Source organism: Meles meles, chromosome 4 (assembly GCF_922984935.1).
Source record: "Meles meles chromosome 4, mMelMel3.1 paternal haplotype, whole genome shotgun sequence".
Classification (NCBI taxonomy): domain Eukaryota; kingdom Metazoa; phylum Chordata; class Mammalia; order Carnivora; family Mustelidae; genus Meles; species Meles meles.
Window position 1 is genome coordinate 94,659,927 of NC_060069.1, and position 14,130 is coordinate 94,674,056.

At 45.3% G+C, this 14,130-nt stretch overlaps 1 protein-coding gene across 10 annotated transcripts in view; it reads right to left on the reverse strand.

Moving 5' to 3' along the window:
• ZBTB38 (zinc finger and BTB domain containing 38) overlaps window positions 1–14,130 on the reverse strand; it is a 136,178-nt gene that overhangs the window by 34,809 nt on the left and 87,239 nt on the right. For 5 of the 10 annotated variants that reach the window (XM_046004014.1, XM_046004018.1, XM_046004016.1 and 2 more), the window contains one exon: window positions 9,962–10,060. The gene's annotated coding sequence lies outside the window, so the exon portion shown is untranslated. Of the gene's footprint in view, window positions 1–524; window positions 609–9,961; window positions 10,061–10,640; window positions 10,832–10,860; window positions 11,514–11,543; window positions 11,672–14,130 lie in introns of those variants that run through there. The other 5 variants (XM_046004024.1, XM_046004020.1, XM_046004019.1 and 2 more) reach the window with 5 other exon arrangements.

Sequence of the window (14,130 nt, forward strand, 5' to 3'; positions counted from 1 at the left end):
ACTCTCATATATTCGAGGCCACATACATACATTTCTTGCACACACATTTCCTCCTGCCGTGTTTTCCATCATTTCCTCCCCACCCCCCCATTTTTCCAGTTTGAAGCCACTGCTGGCAACACGGCAATCTCTGAAGTGAAGCCAGGCATGGCAGCACAGATCCCCGAGGCAGCCTGGGATTGCAAAACAGTCACCTCCTCCCAGGGTCCAGGAGACACAGGTGACTGGCAGAGCCATCAGGCAAGCCCATGGGGCGGCTGGACGAACAGCTAGAGGCACAAGAGCTTCTGCGCTGTGGAAATGCTGCAAAAACCCTGGCCCTTCACACAGACGGACACACAGCGCTTTAGACAAAAGAAAGTGCTTGGGGAAATCTGGTTGGGGGAAAAGGCAGAAAGAGGGAAGACAAGGAAAGGAACTGAGTCTCAGGGAGCTTCTTCCAATTTCACTCCAAAAGACATGACACTGACGCCGAAGGAAGGTTTCTGGCAGGGGTCAGGTATCCAAACAGTTACCCTACTCACCTGTTAGGCTGAAAGTATCTGGGGGGCGTGCGGGGGGTAGGGGGGAGACCGGGAGCAATCGCAGCAATAAATAAGCTGTCTACACTAAAAAAAAAAAAAAAAAAAAATAGTGAAAATCCCCCAAACAAACCCAAAGCCACTGCGGATAAAAACCCATAGTAGGCTGTTTAAAAAATTATGCTTTTAAATATACAGATCTAAAAAAAGTCTGAAGAACAGGCTGCCCTGAGAACAGCTCGCGTTTCTGCTTGTGCTTTCATTTTAGAAAACAAATGCTCAGAGACTCCACAGTGGGAGGAGCTTCTCACAGGGATTCAAACTCACAGAAAATGGCCACCGGGTTTAGAAGCCTGAACACAACAAACAGGACACTCTAGGGACCTTCTGGGACTACATGACACTTACCTTCCACAACAGTAGCTGTCTAGAGGCAGATACAACCTTTTTTTCTGACCAGTAACATAAATCAAGGCCTCCAAAGGATTTGTTTGCTGAACACCACAATGACTAATCATCCGACGTTTTTTTTTTTATCCTCCCTAAGCAAGGGAACCTCATGGGGCAAAGAAATAGGTCATCTTTAATGTAAGGTAGCATTGAGGATTGGAGGTAAGACTCCCATCTAAACTTCATTAAAAAAAAAAGTCTCAAAAAAAGTGTTTCCTAAAATAGAGACGCACAAATCACCTTATCAGAAACTCATAACAATAAATAGAAGAGAAAGTCTTAAAATAGATGATTCAAAAGTGACAAAAAGTTCTTGAGTGATTTCCTGAAATGTCAAAACCAAAACCAAATATGAACAATGTTAAATATACAACAAAACAGGGTAAGAAACTCACCCTGAAGCGCACATTCGTTTAGGAAAACGTGTGTTTCCCAGGAGATCAATGGTGCTTCCGTGCACAAAGGCAACTTATAGTGCAGTAGCTAAAGAAACTCCAGAACTGCTAGACCGTGGCAGGACAAAATTTAAAGGTCAGATTCTTTTTTAAACCCTATTTAGCACAGCACTCAGGGTAGGCCAGTTCTCTAACGTCTGAGTAAAATCCTCTTTGGGGCTTCATGTCCCTGCTGCTTACTCTTTATCTATCCTAGTGTCTTCTGCTTCCTCAGGGTGGGGCTCCCTGAAAGCACAAGTGGAACTCCCCCTTAGTCCAAAGGAAGGGTGGAACACGCTGCACCAGGCACGGGTCTGCAGCAGGCACCCGGGAGGCACGTATGGCTTTGGCTCCCATGAGACAGTCAGCTGCTTCCACCCACCAGCATAAAGACAGCAGGGAACCTTGAGAAGCCTTGCTCTCAGAGCTTGTGTCAGGGGCTTTGAGACCAGAATAAGCCGGTAGAAGCAGGGACAGACCAGAATGCTGAGTAGATGTTGTTTTTTCTTTTCTTTTCCTTCTTTCTTTTAAGATTTATTTTAGTGAAAGAGAGAGAGAGAGAGAACATGAGCAGGGGGAGGGGCAGAGGGAGAGAGAGAATCCCAAGCACACTCCCATCCAGGGCTTGATCCCACCACCCTACGATCGCGATGTCGAGACCATGACCTGAGCCAAAATAAAAAATCGGATGGCCTAACCAGTTGAGCCACCCAGGGGCCCCTGCTGAGTAGACTTTTAAAAAGGAAATCCTCCTCTTTGGGTCTAGAAGGGAATCAACCTTCTAAGAGAGCTAATCAGAAATCTCTAAGCCTATGTGAACATGTATACAAGTTTGGGGAGACTGCAATTCCAGATGTGGTGGGTCTCTCTTGCCTGGCAAAGTAATAAATTCGGTTTTGTTTTTACTGAATTGGTGGTCTTATTATCTAATCGTAATCAACTCTACAAATAATCAGAAGTTGTTCTAACACATGAACAGGAAAAGTAACACAAACAAAATGGGGCCTAGAAACAATATCCAACTCACAAAGCAGGAAGGAAGTGACAGCTCATATCTATCTCACCTTGCACAAAGCCTGCCTTCATGGATTGCTTTAATAACCCCAGGATGTTCCTCCAGGATTTAAACAGCCACTGGATTTCTCATGAAAATGCAGCCTGGGATGAACACACGGCATAAAGTGGCCAGCAAAAACACATGCATACCAGTGGCCAGTGTGAGCTGGGTCTCCTTCTCTATGTTCTTCAGAAAAATATTTAATTCCTCTCAAAACTAAATTATTTTATAGCTTAGAAATTTGCATTGAAATAAGAGAAAAAGGTGCTTTATTTAAAAAACAGGAAACGCCTCCTGCCTCTCCCAGTTTAAAAAGACCTTTTCTTGACTGTTTTATTTTATTTTATACATTTTTAAAGATTTTATTTATTTATTTATTTGACCCAGAGAGAGAAAGAGAGGGAGGGAGATTACAAGCAGGGGAAGCAACAGGCAGAGGGAGAGGGAGAAGCATGTTTCTAAGGAGCCTGATGCAGGACTCTGTCCCAGGACCCTGGCCAGGGTCATGACCTAAGCCAAAGGCTGATGCTTAACTGACTGAGCCACCCAGATGGCCTTCCTGACTACTTTCATTGATGAGAATCCAAATGGTCAGCAGGATGGAATTTTTGCATCACGGTGTCCAACTGTATACTAGATGTCCAGCTGCCATTCTGGTCCACTCTCTCTAACAGAACAGCCTCCACCCCTCTTTAAGCTTTGCTTGCTGCCTGCCATCTTCTGCTCTCCTGATCACCTGCCTTAAGACAGGACTCGCCTGCTTCTGTAGACAGTGTACCAGAATGGGCATTAGACACTACTTTTAAATTAGACACTACAGGTTTGCTACTACCTGTGTGATATTGAGTAAATCCTATGATGTCTCCTTATCTAGAATGTGAGGAGCTGGTTTGGGCTAGATTATTTCTACGGTACTTTCTAGCCACAAAATTTGAAAACCATGATTCCCTCCCTCCCATTCTGCTATCTTTTGATTGATTGCCAGCCAGTCTCAATCTTTTGGTAAGAATCCTAATTTCTTCCAAAACAAATAATCTCTCACCCTTAAATTCACACACTTTCCTCAAGAGTATATAAGGTAAAAGCAGAACCCAAAGACTGGCTGGTATTAGTCTATCTATGAGAAGAGTTGGAGGGTACTCTGAAATCAGGACCCCTGGCTGACCTCAAGCATGGAGTTAACTCTCATCCCACCTTCCCACCTGCTTGTTCCAGCACCTCTGCTTTTCTGCTGGAGAGGGAACAGAATTATTGCATCTTAGAGCTAGAAGAAACCTTGGTTACAGACGAGGAAACCAAGCCAGCAAAGTTACATGACTTTCCTTCCCAAGGTCGCCCAGTGGGTCGTGGGCACAAGTCCCAGGCCTCCTGGTTGATCTGGTCTCTCAGACCATGCTATTTTGTATCTCTTCCCTCAAACTCTCTCTGCAGGGCTCTTGGCTTTTTCCCTCTCCCCACTGCAGCCTTCCTCAAGGCCGCAGAGGGTCATCAACAAACACTTGCTGAGCACCTCCTGGCAATCCCCCAAGGAACGGTTCTAAACTTTCAACTGGCACAATAACTCCAGGAACACTGAGCTCTGTACAGGGACAGTAACAGCTTCGACAAGACACAAATTGATGGGTTTCACCAGTGTAGAAATTCACTGGTGTTTTCACTTTAAAAGGAAAGCTTGCAGCAACATGTGGACAGTACATAAGGACAGGTCAGGGAGATCGGGAAGCCCCATGAGTTGGGGGTCCTGATCTGGTACCCGGCACATAGCTGATATTCGCTGAACAATTTTGGGAAGTTTGCACATTAGCTTTGCTCCACCTGCTTTTTGTCAAAAATTCTGAGGTTACAGAGATATCAGGGACAAGGCTCTCTGAGTCTCTAAGCTAAAATCAGGAATAGGGATCTATTTCATATTCTCTATATGTGACTGGGGAAACAACATGGGGTATGGAGAGAAGAGGCTGGACTTTGTAGTCAGACCCTAGCATATGAAAACCTCATCGGCTGCATTACTGAGCCTCTGAGCCTCAATTTCCATCACACCAAGTTATTCTGACATTCTCATAAGATGGCTGAAATAATGCACATAAGGCATAGAATTTACTTCATGAAAAGTTGCTCTGTCCTCTCCCCTTGGGCATGATGGGAGTAGACAGAAATTCTTATTTCTCGGAAGGCTCCAGGCCACTGGCATCCTCCAAAAGAAGCAAACCATCAATGGAATGCCAACAATGTTATAAAAGGACTCGGTATAATTTAAAAAATATATTCCCGTTATCTGATTTTTAAATTTCGTACAGGGAATATAAAGCACAATTCAATAAGAACAAGTCAAATACGTTTTATATTCTCCATACACAGCTTAAATATCAAGGACATACATGATGTCTCAATCCTTTCCTGTGAACAAGCAAGGAAGAGGACTTAGCACTAGGAGAATAGGGTCAATTATCTTCTCATCTACGAAATGAGGTTGGGACAGATGAGCAATGTGGGCAGGCCTAAAAATTCTACCATGCCAAGATGCAGACAGGCAGAGAAACGTAATCAAGTAGCAGAGATGTCTACCAACCAGAGGACATTGAGTCAGAAAACTGTGTCCAGATATACTTCAATGGCATCACGGAGCAATGCTGCTGCCATTAATGTATTATTTGTCGCAACACTTAAAGTTACATTGTTTTGCAAACTCTGGGCAGAGGGACAATGTGTCCCCATAGATCCTACAGGAAGAGAAGCTGATCTGGGGGCTGCACGTCACCTGGTATTGCTGTGGGCGCGCTGCAGCCGGAGACGGTGGGGGGTGAGAATCCCGGCATGCCTCCACTGCCTGGGGCTCAGCTGTTTTTATCTCATTACAGATACAATCCACAAACATTAACGATACAAATATAAAACACTGGGGCACAGACCGCTCTCTGATAGAAACTGGATTTATAATCAGCATATCGAGGCTCAGGTTTGCCCCTTCCTCTGCTTCCTAGAAACTGGTACTTGTTAATCCTCATCTTGAACTGCCTTTTTCAAAGGAAGATTCCCAGGCCCTCCTCCAAACCTACATCCCCAGAATCTCTGGATTTCGGGCCTTTTCATAAGGCCTGCTTTAATAAGTTCCCCAGGTGGATTCTTATCCAGATTAAGTTGCCAGTCAGTTGAATTATCACGGGATAGATTAGCTACAGTGGGAGGAATGCTCTTTCTTTGATAAAATCAACACATTAAAATGAGTCATAAAGATAAAGCTTTGTGTATCGATGCATATTACACAGAAATTTACATACTGATACAAAGTTGTAAAGGGAAGGGAATCAACATTTACTAACTTCCTACTATGGTACAGATCCTGACGAAATTATATATTACTTAATCTTCAAAATAACCTTATTTGAGTTATAGACGGGAAAAGTTAGGCTTAGAGAGAGAGTAACTTTTCTGAAGTCACAAGCCTGGAAAATGGCCCAGTGAGGTTGTGAAACTAGATTTATCTGACCCCAGTCTTCTCATTCCATTGTATTAAGCTCATATGTCCATGAAAACACACACACACATGCACACACACTCTTCCTCCCTTTCTCTCTCACACATACATATATCATATCATAGCCATTTAGTAAAAGACATAGGAATTAAATTACTTTTAGCAAACCTCTCGCATCAACAGAAATGTAGTTTTTAAAGGACTATCAACAGATATTCTTAGGTCCATCTGCTCATAACAGAATTAAGTGCACGACTACTATGGAAACCACATTTAACAGCTGGAATTTTAGTAATCAGAAGTGTTTTGGGGGGCTAGCTAGGGTCAAATTTAACAGTGATTCTTGATTTGTGCAAGCCACAAATTCTTGGAAATGAAACCATTTAATATTCACTGTACAAGTCATATTACCACAAAAAGAAAAGCGCCAATAACCATGATCTAGCCCTTGTCAATTCAATGGCATCCTCAGCCCAGCCCCCACCCCCACCCCGAGTCTGACACTTCTGGCTCCCTCCACTGGGAAACCCCTTCTGCTGGCTGCTGGAGTCCTGCTCTCTTGAAGTTCTTCCTTGCTCTCTTGTCAGATTTCTCTCTAGGTGCTCCCTAGGTCCTTCCTTCTCTTTAAAGATTTTTTTTTTTTTTTTTTTTTTTTAAATTTGACAGAGAGAGATCACAAGTAGGCAGAGAGGCAGGCAGAGAGAGGGGAAGGAAGCAGGCTCCCTGCTGAGCAGAGAGCCGGATGATGCCGATGCGGGGCTGGATCCCAGGATCCTGAGATCATGACCTGAGCCGAAGGCAATGGCTTAACCACTGAGCCACCCAGGCGCCCCGGTCCTTCCTTCTCTTAAGGCTCCATCCACAACCTGTGCCTCCCCGTACTCTCTCTCTAGAAAATCTTTTCTCCCCCCTCTTGACTTTTTCTTGTATCCTAGTGACTCCTGAGCTAGCTCTGGCCTTCCTCTGCGGCACAAAGCCCCTTGAGGGCTGTCACCACCTCAAACTCAGCACCTCTTAAGTGCAGCTCCTTACCCACCTCTGAAGTGTCCTTCACTGGCAGCACTACTGTGGAAGCTCTGGGCAGCCTTAGCTATTCCTTCTCCGCTGAGATGTGAGACTGTGTTCTTTCCTTTGCATTTGTTCCTTTCCCATTTCACTGCTATCACCCATTTCAGGCCTTGTCCTCCCACACTCCCACCTTTCCCTGATGGACTGTGGGAGCCTTCTAACTAGTCTCCCTGTCTCTGTTTTCCGCCCTGCCTTTCCTCCCGATCGATCTTCCCATGAGCTACTCACAAGACCGTGCCCCTGATGCATAGCTGTGACTCCCCCCTGCTCAAATATATTCAATGATTTCTATTGGTTTAATGCATTCCTATTTCCCAGCTGGACATACAAGACCATTATTGTTTACCACTGAATGTCCTCAGTTTTATTTCCCACTTGATACCTATGTCGGCAAGTTCTAATTCATTGGACTCACTACCTTTCCCTGAATGTGGTCCCTGCTCTCTTGTTCTCCTGCTATTCTTCCTATCTGAAATGTCTTCTCTCCATCTCTCCCTCTTTTAAAAGATTTACTAATCTTGTTTAAAGACTTTTTTATTTGAGAGTGAGAGAGAGTGTGAGGGCATGCATGAGCAGGAATGGAAGGCTGGAGAGGAGGGGCAGAGGAAGAGGGAGAAGATGACTCCCTGCTAACCAGGGGCCCAGATGCTGGGGCTTGATCCCAGGGCCCTGAGATCATGACCTGAGCCAAAGGCACACACTTAACCCACTGAGTCACCCAGATGCCCCTATTTATTTACTTTAAAGCGGGGTGTGGACAGAGGTAGAGGAGAGACAGAGAATCTCGAGCAGATTCCATGCTGAGCACAGAGCCTGACGTGGAGCTTGATCTCACAATCCTGAGATTATGTCCTGGGGCTCAATCTCATGACCCTGAGATCATGACCTAACCCAAAATCAAGAGTTGGATGCTTAACTGATCTACCCAGGAGCCCCTTCTCCCTATCTCTTTTATGGAAACTCTACATCCTTCAAGGACTTGCTTATTAAATGCCTTTTCTCAAGAAAGAATCCCTTGACTCCTAGAGGTAAAAGAGACCTCTTCCTTTTTACTACCTTTTTAAGCATTTACCACACAGTATTCTGCATATGTTATTTCCTCATCTACGTAACAGGGTCTGAGAGGGAAGGAACCAGATCTTTTTGCTGCTAAATTCTCTGCTTTCTCTAGCACAGTGACGTACTCATGTAGGCACTCAATAAATATTTGCTGTATAACATTTATAGAACTCCTAGAAGTTTACAGAGCACATTCACATTCAACTTCTCACTTGTTCTCTTTGGAGTTAAGTTTATTACCAGCAGCATTCAAGACTTACAAACTGATACCTGTTGCTTAATGCAATTATTGCAGCTATCACTAACTCTGTACTCTGTAAATTAAAATATCTCTTAAATTGCTTTACCTTTGAACGCTTCTAGTCCTGGGTAGCCTACCAAGCTAGAAGAGAGCATTTCAAGTTAAAGAAAGCCCCCTTGCCAAACTGCTTTATGTCTATTGGTTAAGCATATAGATAAAAGACCTTTATATGCAGGTGACAGTAATGGCAAAATAAAAATTTAAAAGAGAAGAAATTCTTTTCTTTTTTCAGGGGGAAGGTGGGGCAGAGGGAAGAGAGAAAGAGGGAGAACTCACAACCCTGAGATCAACCTAAGTGAAAACTAAGAGTTGGATGCCTAACTGACTGAGCCACCCCGGTGCCCCAAGAAGAAATTCCTTTCTTAAGATTTCAAGATTTTAAAAAGATCTATATATCCTTTATGGGTCAATCGTGAACTTCCTTGCAGCTGATATTCTAGTATGTTAACAGCAGCAAATCTCTAACAGTTGGACAAATAATTCCTTGCTAAGAGACTGAACATGATTAATATCATGATTGTAAAAAGACAGTATGTTTGATCTTGAATATCCAAGTGCCTTGTAGGAGTTTCATATACATTGGTTGAGTGAACAAATCCATGAATTAATTCAGAGAAGACATCACTATTGTTTATAAGTTGAAAATATCAGTTTTAGTAGTTGGATGGAAGTATAGGTTAAATTTGAAAAGAAAAAAAAAAAGAAAGAAAAATCACATTGAAAGGCAAGAACTGTGACATGTCAGCTACTCAGGTCTCTTCCTGTAACAGATCCCACGCTGACTGCTGGAGAGGCAGGTGAAGGGGGAACATCAGGCACTGCCCAGCTGACTGCCTTTTCGAGTTTAGGCTGCAAACTCTGAGAGGGCCAGCATTTTGCCTTGAACTTTGTTGTCCTAGCTTTGTGCTTCGCATATGCAATGTGCACCACACATACAGTATGAGATATAAAGCTCTCCATGACCTGTCTGCAAGCTCACATTTTAATCCTTCACATCTGTTCTTCTTTACCTTGTAGGGGTATTGTGAGGAGTAAATAAAAAAAAAAAAAATAGAGCATTTTGCTGAGCTATCAGTTCTTGTCTATATAAACTGCAAGTGTCCTGAGGTGGGGATGGGGGGCTCTTCACATGTGTACTCTCAGGGCCTAGTGTGGTGCTCCCCCTCCAGCAGCCACAGCTGGCTACATGACTGAGCAGCAGATATGTGGGTGTAGTCCTGCCTCGGCCCCAGCCTACTGGGTCAGCCTGCAGAGCCATCTAACTAGCCCCAATGGTGTCTGTGGTCCTTCCAGTCTGGACAAGCTAGAGATCTATGAAGAGATTTACAGACGATCTATGAAGAGATTTACAGTCACTGGCGTAACTGGAATGAGAAGCCAGTTGTCCTGAAGCCCTGTTTCACTTGGTTCCCCCCTTCATCACAGGGGCCTTCTGTCTACTTAATAAATAGTTCATTTAAATGTCATGGTCACTTTGTAATCCCCCAATCTGGTGGATCACTGGCACAAATCATATGCCCCTTGGGAGTCCTTCAGTCCCTCAGAAAAACCGTTTTTTATTTCATACAGACTAAGGAGAGACACAAATTCAGTTACCTCAGTTAGACCACACCAGCACTAACAGTTTCTTGTGCTTTGGAAAAAATCACTTGGCAATTTTTGGTTCTGAGTCCTCCATCTTCTCCACATCAAGATCTGAAAAAGAAAAAAAGAAAGAAGGGAAGAAAAAGCACAGTGTCCCATGACTGGCTGTCAGGATTTGATGTTTCAGCAATAACAGTAACTGCAATTAGCATGTGTCCTCAACACCTACTCTAAGTCAAGTACTGAGCAAAAATACTGACATATGAGACCTCATATAGTCTTCATAATACCCCTCATGCAGGAGACATTCCCCATTTTACAGCTACACAAAAAGAGGCTCCAAAAGGTCACGGAACCCACTCAAGGTCACACAGGTAGTTTATGTTAGATTTGAGACTGAAACCCAGGTTCAGCTGACTGCAAAGCTTGGGTTATTAACCCGGAACAAGTGTTTTAAAAACTGTCTGGCAGTGACCTACCGTTTTAAAAAATTAAATTATATAAACAAACCCCAAAGTTTCAAAACAACATTTACTCTTACTATATGCAACACGCCCTGATATTATCCATTCTTTTCTATATCGGATTATGTATTTTATATCTTTTTTAAAAAATTCTGTAGTAACCCACTAAACCCATTCCACAATTTTCTAATGGGTCCCTACTCTTGTTGGAAAAACACTACACTTACCTGTAGTACCTCACCAGAAGCTTCTCTGAACCCACGGACTAAATCCTCCTATGCTTTTTACTCTTGCGAACCTGACGGGAGTAGCTGAGCTTCGTAATTGGGAGAAAAGTGTTTCGACTTTAAAATATGTATAAGGCACCATAACATATATCATCAATAATGGATCCTTAAAAGGAATATTCAATTAGGGCCAAAGTCCAGAAAGGAATTGGTCACTTACCTACAGCGGAGCAGGCCTTAGAAAGTGGAATCGCGGACATACTAAAATCTCGGGTGATTTATTATACACCCTGCAAAGAAGTCGCTTCCAGCGGGCGGTTGTGTTGTACCAACAGAACAGACCTAACTACTTGCAGAAGTAAGAGGCTGAGATTGCAAACCCCTGGGGGCAGGGCCCTGCCTCTGCACGTCCCATTCAATTCCAGGGGCTTGGTATTGAACCAAGATCATCAGGTTCCCACTGGGTCGGGTCTGGGGTCCGAGTCGCAGGCCGGAGGAGGGGGGTTGCGACTGTCAGCGCAGTTCCTGAGCCTGTGGGACCTGAGCCCTAAGGTCTCCAGCCCTTGGGTGCGCATTTCTCCCCCGCGCCCCCCACCCTCTAGCGCAGTCGCGCAGTTGGGCCACGAGATGCGGCGCCACCTGCCTGGTCTGTAACTGACCCCTTTCCCCACCCCTGAGGCGCAGGCCCCCGGCTCCGGGCACCTGCGGCCGCTGGGTCCCTGCAGCAGCTCGGCTTCCCAGCGCCCGCGGAGCTCCCAGCTCTGCGCCAGCCGTTGCCAGCCAGGTTTCGGGGCTCCCTCCTGGGAAGAGGAGGGGTCAGGCTGGTCGCGCCCGGGGCCCCGCGCCCGCAGGCCGCACCTCGCCCACCCAGACCCGCACACAAACCCTGCGAATGGCACTTACAGGGCTCGACTGCTCCAGCGCGAGCGCGCTCCCCCGGGGGTCCATGGCTCTTCCGGACCCGCGAGTCCGGCCGCTGCGCCACACAGCACCGCCCAGAAAATGGACGCCGGCGGCTCGGCTCTGCCGGCCCGGCCCGCCCCCGGCGCAGGGCAGCGGACTCGGCGGGTCTAAGAAGAGGTCGGCCCGACCCTCAGCCCGCGGGCCCAGGCGCCCGGGGAACTGCCGCGCAGAGGACGAGGCCGCGGGAGGGCAGCGGCGGGACCCGGACCGGGGGCGGGAGACGCACGACGGCCGCGCGAGGCCCAGACCGTACCTGGTGCGAAGGCGGCGTGGGGGCTGGGGGTTGGAAGCTACGACGGCCCCGCGGGGGCCCCACACTCCACCAAAGGGGCAGTGGCCTCCTTCCCTAGGGACAACGCAGCTAGGAGCCTGCCCCAAGGACAACTGGTTTGGGGGCCAGCGGCCACCGTCACTATCAGAACAAGGCCTGGGGCGGCAGAAGGGCCCCTGGATTCCAGATCCAGACCTCAGAGGGCATCCAAGCCCTGCACATTTCAGAGAGGCAGGATTCGGAGAAAGTCAAGTGCTCTTTTAACGTAATCAAATTCTCAGGACTAGCGTGTCACCTGTGTTCTCCCATGGCTGTCAGGGCAGGCCTAGATCGATTTTCCCAAAGTGGTATAAAAAAGCATTTCACGCAAAATGACCCAGTCGTCTTCTTCAAATAAAGGGCGCTGACTGCGTGCTAGGATCTTTCTTCCAAGAGCCAGGGACTGCTCATTGAAAAAGTATTTACTGAGGCCTGCCACAAGCTTGCCTTGTGGAGCTATTGGCCTCAGCAGTAACATGCAGGTGTTGTTTGTTTTTTGTTTGTTTTTTTACAAAACCGTCAATATTCCCTGCATTTTGGTAGTATGAGTCTAACTGTAAAACTTTCTTGAGCAAAGATTTACTCCCGGGTTACAACTTAAAAGGATAAAAAGCCTGTTATCCGGTTTTTAGTTAGGAATACAAATATTTGCAATTCTGCATCTCCATTCCCAACCATATTTTAAGAACCCAATCATCTTGAAGACTAAAGTAGATTGCAATATCAAATATACAACTAGCAAAACATTTGAAATAAGGGGGAAATACATTGACTTAAAGTCAAAGAATTATGTAATTTAAAAAATAAAGACAGGGTTTTAAAGCCTGGCGGTTTGGGCAACATGCACACACATGTACACTAGCAGTTCCCAACCTTCTCTAAGCCAAGCACCCTCTAGTCTTTCTCAGTAGGCTACCTGTTTAGAAAGATCTAGTCCACTAAATTGTGTTTATTAACTAATGATTCATCTTCCTACTTAAAAAACAACCTTGCAATGTTTTTGTGTAAGTAACCGCCAATCAGAGCTTCTACAAAACCTGAGCCAATCCATGTCAATCCTAGATTCCAGCCTAAAGAAGCCTGTGGTCTGATTGCAAGTGTAAGCGTTTCCGTTAAGGCTTTTGGAAGCCCTGAAAAATGTCTGAAGACCTCGGAGAAAACCGGGACACACAAATTGGGACCCATGGGTTGGAAAGTGCCAATGTGCTTCCCTAACACTGGAAGGTGGGAGAGGTAGTAGAGCAAGGGAGTTTGGTGTTTGGATTCTGCGTGGCTGGGTTTAAAGCCCAGCTTTGTCACTTACAGAGCCACTTGCTATGTAATTTTAGGCAAGTTACTTAACTTCCCTGAGCCTCAGCTCCCTCGTCCATAAAATAAGGCTTATTTTAATATCACCCTTACCTTGTAGGGCTAATAATTAAATAGGATGACATACAAAGTACCCACCAAAGTGCCTGGCACATGGTGAGCACTCTGCAAGTGAGCACTGTTGTGGCCGCTAGTGGAAGGCGATTATTCAGAGCTGTATGTTCCTACCATCCACGCAGTAAGAACCATAGCCTCAAAGGCAAAGCAACCTTTATACCCTAGAAATTTTCCATGAGTAAGCTGCCAGGGTCACATGGCGAGTGACATAAAGGGATTTAAACACAGGTCTGTCTCCACAGTCCAGTTTCTGTGTTGCTAACATGTTCCAGGTGGTACCTTGATCAGACGCTGTCAACAGCTTGTTATGGGTGAAATCGGCTCTGGCTTCCCTAAGAGGCTTAGCAAGTGAATGGCTCCTTACATCCACTTGGGAATTCACAAACAGTGGCATTTCTTTCTCATTAGAGCCAAATGTTTCTCCAGAAGTGAGGAGATTTCCCCAAATTGTTATTAATAACTAAAATATCATGGCAACAGTTTGAAACACCCCAGCCGAAAACTTACATAATCAGCCTGTCCTTCAAAATTTTCCACCCTTCCTCATAACCAGTCTTAGATTCTCTCTCTTAATCATTCTTCTGAGTGTGGGAAACTATCTGGAAATTTCCAGGAACATCCCAACTTATCATAATTTTATGCTTTTCTGTAAAGGTTTATTCTTTCCAAAACAACTAAGTGGGATTTATTTTTCTATATTTTTATACCTTTTAGTTCAATATATTTCCAAATCAGAAAAAAACAAAAAATCCTATGACTTTTGAGATCCTTTCCTCTGAAATATCCACCAGC